Source organism: Schistocerca piceifrons, unplaced genomic scaffold, assembly GCF_021461385.2.
Source record: "Schistocerca piceifrons isolate TAMUIC-IGC-003096 unplaced genomic scaffold, iqSchPice1.1 HiC_scaffold_1978, whole genome shotgun sequence".
Lineage (NCBI taxonomy): Eukaryota > Metazoa > Arthropoda > Insecta > Orthoptera > Acrididae > Schistocerca > Schistocerca piceifrons.
Genome location: NW_025727876.1, coordinates 35,001 through 42,500, shown reverse-complemented (window position 1 = coordinate 42,500; position 7,500 = coordinate 35,001). Strand labels below are relative to the sequence as shown.

The 7,500-nt window shown below is 56.5% G+C and overlaps 2 non-coding genes and 1 pseudogene across 2 annotated transcripts; all 3 read left to right on the top strand.

Annotated features, from left to right (window-relative positions):
* Positions 1-3,028: 3,028 nt before the first annotated feature.
* On the top strand, positions 3,029-4,937 carry LOC124741716. Its single transcript, XR_007010047.1, has one exon. It is a non-coding gene; the product is annotated as a small subunit ribosomal RNA (ribosomal RNA).
* A 351-nt stretch (positions 4,938-5,288) lies between these two features.
* LOC124741717 lies at positions 5,289-5,443 on the top strand. Its single transcript, XR_007010048.1, has one exon. It is a non-coding gene; the product is annotated as a 5.8S ribosomal RNA (ribosomal RNA).
* Positions 5,444-5,631: 188 nt separating this feature from the next.
* The window catches only part of LOC124741725, a 4,720-nt pseudogene continuing 2,851 nt past the window's right edge, over positions 5,632-7,500 (top strand).

Genomic DNA, 7,500 nt, shown 5'->3' with positions numbered 1-7,500 from the left:
GTGCCTTAACCTAACCCATGTTGTGCCTTAACCTAACCTATGTTGTGCCTTAACCTAACCTATGTTGTGCCTTAACCTAACCCATGTTGTGCCTTAACCTAACCCATGTTGTGCCTTAACCTAACCCATGTTGTGCCTTAACCTAACCCATGTTGTGCCTTAACCTAACCCATGTTGTGCCTTAACCTAACCCATGTTGTGCCTTAACCTAACCCATGTTGTGCCTTAACCTAACCCATGTTGTGCCTTAACCTAACCCATGTTGTGCCTTAACCTAACCCATGTTGTGCCTTAACCTAACCCATGTTGTGCCTTAACCTAACCCATGTTGTGCCTTAACCTAACCCATGTTGTGCCTTAACCTAACCCATGTTGTGCCTTAACCTAACCCATGTTGTGCCTTAACCTAACCCATGTTGTGCCTTAACCTAACCCATGTTGTGCCTTAACCTAACCCATGTTGTGCCTTAACCTAACCCATGTTGTGCCTTAACCTAACCCATGTTGTGCCTTAACCTAACCCATGTTGTGCCTTAACCTAACCCATGTTGTGCCTTAACCTAACCCATGTTGTGCCTTAACCTAACCCATGTTGTGCCTTAACCTAACCCATGTTGTGCCTTAACCTAACCCATGTTGTGCCTTAACCTAACCCATGTTGTGCCTTAACCTAACCCATGTTGTGCCTTAACCTAACCCATGTTGTGCCTTAACCTAACCCATGTTGTGCCTTAACCTAACCCATGTTGTGCCTTAACCTAACCCATGTTGTGCCTTAACCTAACCCATGTTGTGCCTTAACCTAACCCATGTTGTGCCTTAACCTAACCCATGTTGTGCCTTAACCTAACCCATGTTGTGCCTTAACCTAACCCATGTTGTGCCTTAACCTAACCCATGTTGTGCCTTAACCTAACCCATGTTGTGCCTTAACCTAACCCATGTCGTGCCTTAACCTAACCCATGTCGTGCCTTAACCTAACCCATGTCGTGCCTTAACCTAACCCATGTCGTGCCTTAACCTAACCCATGTCGTGCCTTAACCTAACCCATGTCGTGCCTTAACCTAACCCACGTCGTGCCTTAACCTAACCCACGTCGTGCCTTAACCTAACCCACGTCGTGCCTTAACCTAACCCACGTCGTGCCTTAACCTAACCCACGTCGTGCCTTAACCTAACCCACGTTGTCGCCTAACGTAACCCACGTTGTCGCCTAACGTAACCCACGTTGTCGCCTAAACCTGCTCTGTAATTGTTATACGACTCGTTCAATTAGTGTAGTGTTGCCCACCCGCAACCCTCGCAATATAGTTCGCTACTCGCACTCCCCGCTCCCCTGTGTATCGCTTCATGTTAAACACCTTGCAAGTCTTGCTCACTTTCCACATGCTCCTGCTGTACACTGTAATGTGGATGGCAGCAGGACGTACATGCCGCCCCTCCCCACGTCCCCACCTTGCCCCCTGCCTTCGCAAGCTGGTTGGTGAGAACTTTGCATGTTCAATGCCCTCCGCATGCGACGTACTCAGGCTACGTTGTGGTGCGGCCTGTGTCAACTGTCCGCTAATGTCGTACGCGTAAACCACAATCTGTACTGCACATTCGTCCTTATGTACTGAATGATACATCGTGGCACATGTGTGACCGTACAACGACTGCGCCCAAAAACGGCGGACCATACAGTGCAAATATTGTGCACGCAGCTACGTGTCGTCTCCCTATGAGAGCTGGATTGCAGTGTGGTACGCCATAGAGACGTGTGGGAGGAACGGACGCCGTGGATGGCGATCAGCATGAGCTGTCTGTTGATGTATTCGGACCTAGTCGTCTCTCCTCACACACCGTGATGGCATGGTGCACCGCGTTCCATATCTGCGACATGCTACAGAGGCCGGTTGACAGTCGTTCGAGCAATGGACATCGCATACGTACGGGGGCCACCTTCCACGTATTGTCTAGGCGTGCACATTTTGTTGCGTGTATGTGGGCAGACGTAGTGTGGCGTGACACCTGACACAGGCATGCAATAATCGTGGAAGTTGCAAATGGCGATGGACGCCTGCGTTTTCTGGTGAAGTTACGCAAATGAACAAATGGTAACCTGTTGTGGTGCGGTTGTTCTCGCTAGGGGTGAATCGGTGATGGCGACGATAGGTTGAGGTACTAACCGGTTGTTCCAGCGATACCCACCATGCCGACGAAACTGAACGGCATCTGGGTGTGAAGCGATACGCGGCGGTGGCTGGGTGGGACCGTCCCCGGCCGGTGAGGGGGCGCCTCCCGGCGTGCTGGCCGCGCGGTGCGTGGGCGCACGCGCTACAGCCGGCTGGTGGGGGCGGCCAGTGGCAGGCGCGCCGGCCGACGGACGCGGCAGGCGTCGCAGCTGCGCGCCGGCGCACCCTGCGCGCGGCGCCGTGCGGCCAAAGTAGGTCCTCGCGGGCCCGGTGCGAAGCGCGGTGGACATCTTCAGTGTGCTGGTCCGATTGAGGACTGTGTGCGTTGAGGATGCGCTGCCGCCCGGCGCTCGGCGCCGCGACGCCGTCTGCTGCTCGGTCGCCCCAGCGGTTCTCGCTGGTGGTTTGTATCGCAGCTGTGCGGATGTGTTGGCGCGTGCGCTGTGCTGGGAGAGTTCGCTTCGGCACCCAAGTGGGGCTTTTGTCCTTCTGTGGCGCTGGCGTTGGAGCTGCCGGTCACCGTAGGTGGCGCGTGTTGTCTCCCGCCGGCAATGCCACGACAGCACGCTCCCGGGCCTCTGTCGGCAGCGGCAAGCTCAGTTGGGAGCACGGGTGGTCGCACCGAAAGCGTCTACTCGCCTAACTCCGGGCGATTGCGCCTCTCTCGAACCCGACCAAGTACTTGGGACGGCGCTGCGCGCCGCCGGGACCTGAGAGGGTTTCGAGGTGTATTGTGCAGGGGAGCTCAGCCTCCTCCTGTTTGCAGAATGATTGAGCGGACGCTTGCGTGTTCGCGCGGGCCCCCGGGACACACTCCCGGGCGGCCGGCTGCTCAGCTCTAGTTGACGCAGCTCCCTGGTTGATCCTGCCAGTAGTCATATGCTTGTCTCAAAGATTAAGCCATGCATGTCTCAGTACAAGCCGCATTAAGGTGAAACCGCGAATGGCTCATTAAATCAGTTATGGTTCCTTAGATCGTACCCACGTTACTTGGATAACTGTGGTAATTCTAGAGCTAATACATGCAAACAGAGTCCCGACCAGAGATGGAAGGGACGCTTTTATTAGATCAAAACCAATCGGTCGGCTCGTCCGGTCCGTTTGCCTTGGTGACTCTGAATAACTTTGGGCTGATCGCACGGTCCTCGTACCGGCGACGCATCTTTCAAATGTCTGCCTTATCAACTGTCGATGGTAGGTTCTGCGCCTACCATGGTTGTAACGGGTAACGGGGAATCAGGGTTCGATTCCGGAGAGGGAGCCTGAGAAACGGCTACCACATCCAAGGAAGGCAGCAGGCGCGCAAATTACCCACTCCCGGCACGGGGAGGTAGTGACGAAAAATAACGATACGGGACTCATCCGAGGCCCCGTAATCGGAATGAGTACACTTTAAATCCTTTAACGAGTATCTATTGGAGGGCAAGTCTGGTGCCAGCAGCCGCGGTAATTCCAGCTCCAATAGCGTATATTAAAGTTGTTGCGGTTAAAAAGCTCGTAGTTGGATTTGTGTCCCACGCTGTTGGTTCACCGCCCGTCGGTGTTTAACTGGCATGTATCGTGGGACGTCCTGCCGGTGGGGCGAGCCGAAGGCGTGCGACCGCCCCGTGCGTGCTCGTGCGTCCCGAGGCGGACCCCGTTGAAATCCTACCAGGGTGCTCTTTATTGAGTGTCTCGGTGGGCCGGCTCGTTTACTTTGAACAAATTAGAGTGCTTAAAGCAGGCAAGCCCGCCTGAATACTGTGTGCATGGAATAATGGAATAGGACCTCGGTTCTATTTTGTTGGTTTTCGGAACCCGAGGTAATGATTAATAGGGACAGGCGGGGGCATTCGTATTGCGACGTTAGAGGTGAAATTCTTGGATCGTCGCAAGACGAACAGAAGCGAAAGCATTTGCCAAGTATGTTTTCATTAATCAAGAACGAAAGTTAGAGGTTCGAAGGCGATCAGATACCGCCCTAGTTCTAACCATAAACGATGCCAGCCAGCGATCCGCCGCAGTTCCTCCGATGACTCGGCGGGCAGCCTCCGGGAAACCAAAGCTTTTGGGTTCCGGGGGAAGTATGGTTGCAAAGCTGAAACTTAAAGGAATTGACGGAAGGGCACCACCAGGAGTGGAGCCTGCGGCTTAATTTGACTCAACACGGGAAACCTCACCAGGCCCGGACACCGGAAGGATTGACAGATTGATAGCTCTTTCTTGATTCGGTGGGTGGTGGTGCATGGCCGTTCTTAGTTGGTGGAGCGATTTGTCTGGTTAATTCCGATAACGAACGAGACTCTAGCCTGCTAACTAGTCGCGTGACATCCTTCGTGCTGTCAGCGATTACTTTTCTTCTTAGAGGGACAGGCGGCTTCTAGCCGCACGAGATTGAGCAATAACAGGTCTGTGATGCCCTTAGATGTTCTGGGCCGCACGCGCGCTACACTGAAGGAATCAGCGTGTCTTCCTAGGCCGAAAGGTCGGGGTAACCCGCTGAACCTCCTTCGTGCTAGGGATTGGGGCTTGCAATTGTTCCCCATGAACGAGGAATTCCCAGTAAGCGCGAGTCATAAGCTCGCGTTGATTACGTCCCTGCCCTTTGTACACACCGCCCGTCGCTACTACCGATTGAATGATTTAGTGAGGTCTTCGGACTGGTACGCGGCATTGACTCTGTCGTTGCCGATGCTACCGGAAAGATGACCAAACTTGATCATTTAGAGGAAGTAAAAGTCGTAACAAGGTTTCCGTAGGTGAACCTGCGGAAGGATCATTACCGACTAGACTGCATGTCTTTCGATGTGCGTGTCGTGTCGCGCAACACGCTACCTGTACGGCTCGCCGTAGCCGTGCGCCGCGTGCGGAACCACGCGTGCCTCTCAAAACTAGCGGCAATGTTGTGTGGTACGAGCGCTGAAGCGCTGGAGCGGCTGGCCTGCGGCACCTGGCGCCTGGCGCCGGTTTTGAATGACTTTCGCCCGAGTGCCTGTCCGCTCCGGTGTGGAGCCGTACGACGCCCGTCGGCCGTGAGGCCGTTGGACACAGAACGCTGGAACAGGGGCCGCCACACGCCTCACTCCCGCCTATGCGACCGTCTCGAAAGAGACGGCGGAAACTGAGAAAAGATCACCCAGGACGGTGGATCACTCGGCTCGTGGGTCGATGAAGAACGCAGCAAATTGCGCGTCGACATGTGAACTGCAGGACACATGAACATCGACGTTTCGAACGCACATTGCGGTCCATGGATTCCGTTCCCGGGCCACGTCTGGCTGAGGGTCGGCTACGTATACTGAAGCGCGCGGCGTTTGCCCCGCTTCGCAGACCTGGGAGTGTCGCGGCCGCCTGTGGGGCCGGCCGCGTCTCCTCAAACGTGCGATGCGCGCCCGTCGCCTGGCGGTTCGCATACCGGTACTTTCTCGGTAGCGTGCACAGCCGGCTGGCGGTGTGGCGTGCGACACCTCGTACAACGACCTCAGAGCAGGCGAGACTACCCGCTGAATTTAAGCATATTACTAAGCGGAGGAAAAGAAACTAACAAGGATTCCCCCAGTAGCGGCGAGCGAACAGGGAAGAGTCCAGCACCGAACCCCGCAGGCTGCCGCCTGTCGTGGCATGTGGTGTTTGGGAGGGTCCACTACCCCGACGCCTCGCGCCGAGCCCAAGTCCAACTTGAATGAGGCCACGGCCCGTAGAGGGTGCCAGGCCCGTAGCGGCCGGTGCGAGCGTCGGCGGGACCTCTCCTTCGAGTCGGGTTGCTTGAGAGTGCAGCTCCAAGTGGGTGGTAAACTCCATCTGAGACTAAATATGACCACGAGACCGATAGCGAACAAGTACCGTGAGGGAAAGTTGAAAAGAACTTTGAAGAGAGAGTTCAAAAGTACGTGAAACCGTTCTGGGGTAAACGTGAGAAGTCCGAAAGGTCGAACGGGTGAGATTCACGCCCATCCGGCCACTGGCCTCCACCCTCGGCAGATGGGGCCGGCCGCCCGCGCGGAGCAATCTGCGGCGGGGTCGTGTCCGGTTGCCTTTCCACTCGCCGCGGGGTGGGGCCGTTCCGGTGTGCGGTGGGCCGCACTTCTCCCCTAGTAGGACGTCGCGACCCGCTGGGTGCCGGCCTACGGCCCGGGTGCGCAGCCTGTCCTTCCGCGGGCCTCGGTTCGCGTCTGTTGGGCAGAGCCCCGGTGTCCTGGCTGGCTGCCCGGCGGTATATCTGGAGGAGTCGATTCGCCCCTTTGGGCGCTCGGGCTCCCGGCAAGCGCGCGCGGTTCTTCCCGGATGACGGACCTACCTGGCCCGGCCCCGGACCCGCGCCGCTGTTGGCTCGGGATGCTCTCGGGCGGAATAATCGCTCCCGTCAGCGGCGCTTCAGCTTTGGACAATTTCACGACCCGTCTTGAAACACGGACCAAGGAGTCTAACATGTGCGCGAGTCATTGGGCTGTACGAAACCTAAAGGCGTAATGAAAGTGAAGGTCTCGCCTTGCGCGGGCCGAGGGAGGATGGGGCTTCCCCGCCCTTCACGGGGCGGCGGCCTCCGCACTCCCGGGGCGTCTCGTCCTCATTGCGAGGTGAGGCGCACCTAGAGCGTACACGTTGGGACCCGAAAGATGGTGAACTATGCCTGGCCAGGACGAAGTCAGGGGAAACCCTGATGGAGGTCCGTAGCGATTCTGACGTGCAAATCGATCGTCGGAGCTGGGTATAGGGGCGAAAGACTAATCGAACCATCTAGTAGCTGGTTCCCTCCGAAGTTTCCCTCAGGATAGCTGGTGCTCGTACGAGTCTCATCCGGTAAAGCGAATGATTAGAGGCCTTGGGGCCGAAACGACCTCAACCTATTCTCAAACTTTAAATGGGTGAGATCTCCGGCTTGCTTGATATGCTGAAGCCGCGAGCAAACGACTCGGATCGGAGTGCCAAGTGGGCCACTTTTGGTAAGCAGAACTGGCGCTGTGGGATGAACCAAACGCCGAGTTAAGGCGCCCGAATCGACGCTCATGGGAAACCATGAAAGGCGTTGGTTGCTTAAGACAGCAGGACGGTGGCCATGGAAGTCGGAATCCGCTAAGGAGTGTGTAACAACTCACCTGCCGAAGCAACTAGCCCTGAAAATGGATGGCGCTGAAGCGTCGTGCCTATACTCGGCCGTCAGTCTGGCAGTCATGGCCGGTCCTTGCGGCCGGCCGCGAAGCCCTGACGAGTAGGAGGGTCGCGGCGGTGGGCGCAGAAGGGTCTGGGCGTGAGCCTGCCTGGAGCCGCCGTCGGTGCAGATCTTGGTGGTAGTAGCAAATACTCCAGCGAGGCCCTGGAGGGCTGACGCGGAGAAGGGTTTCGTG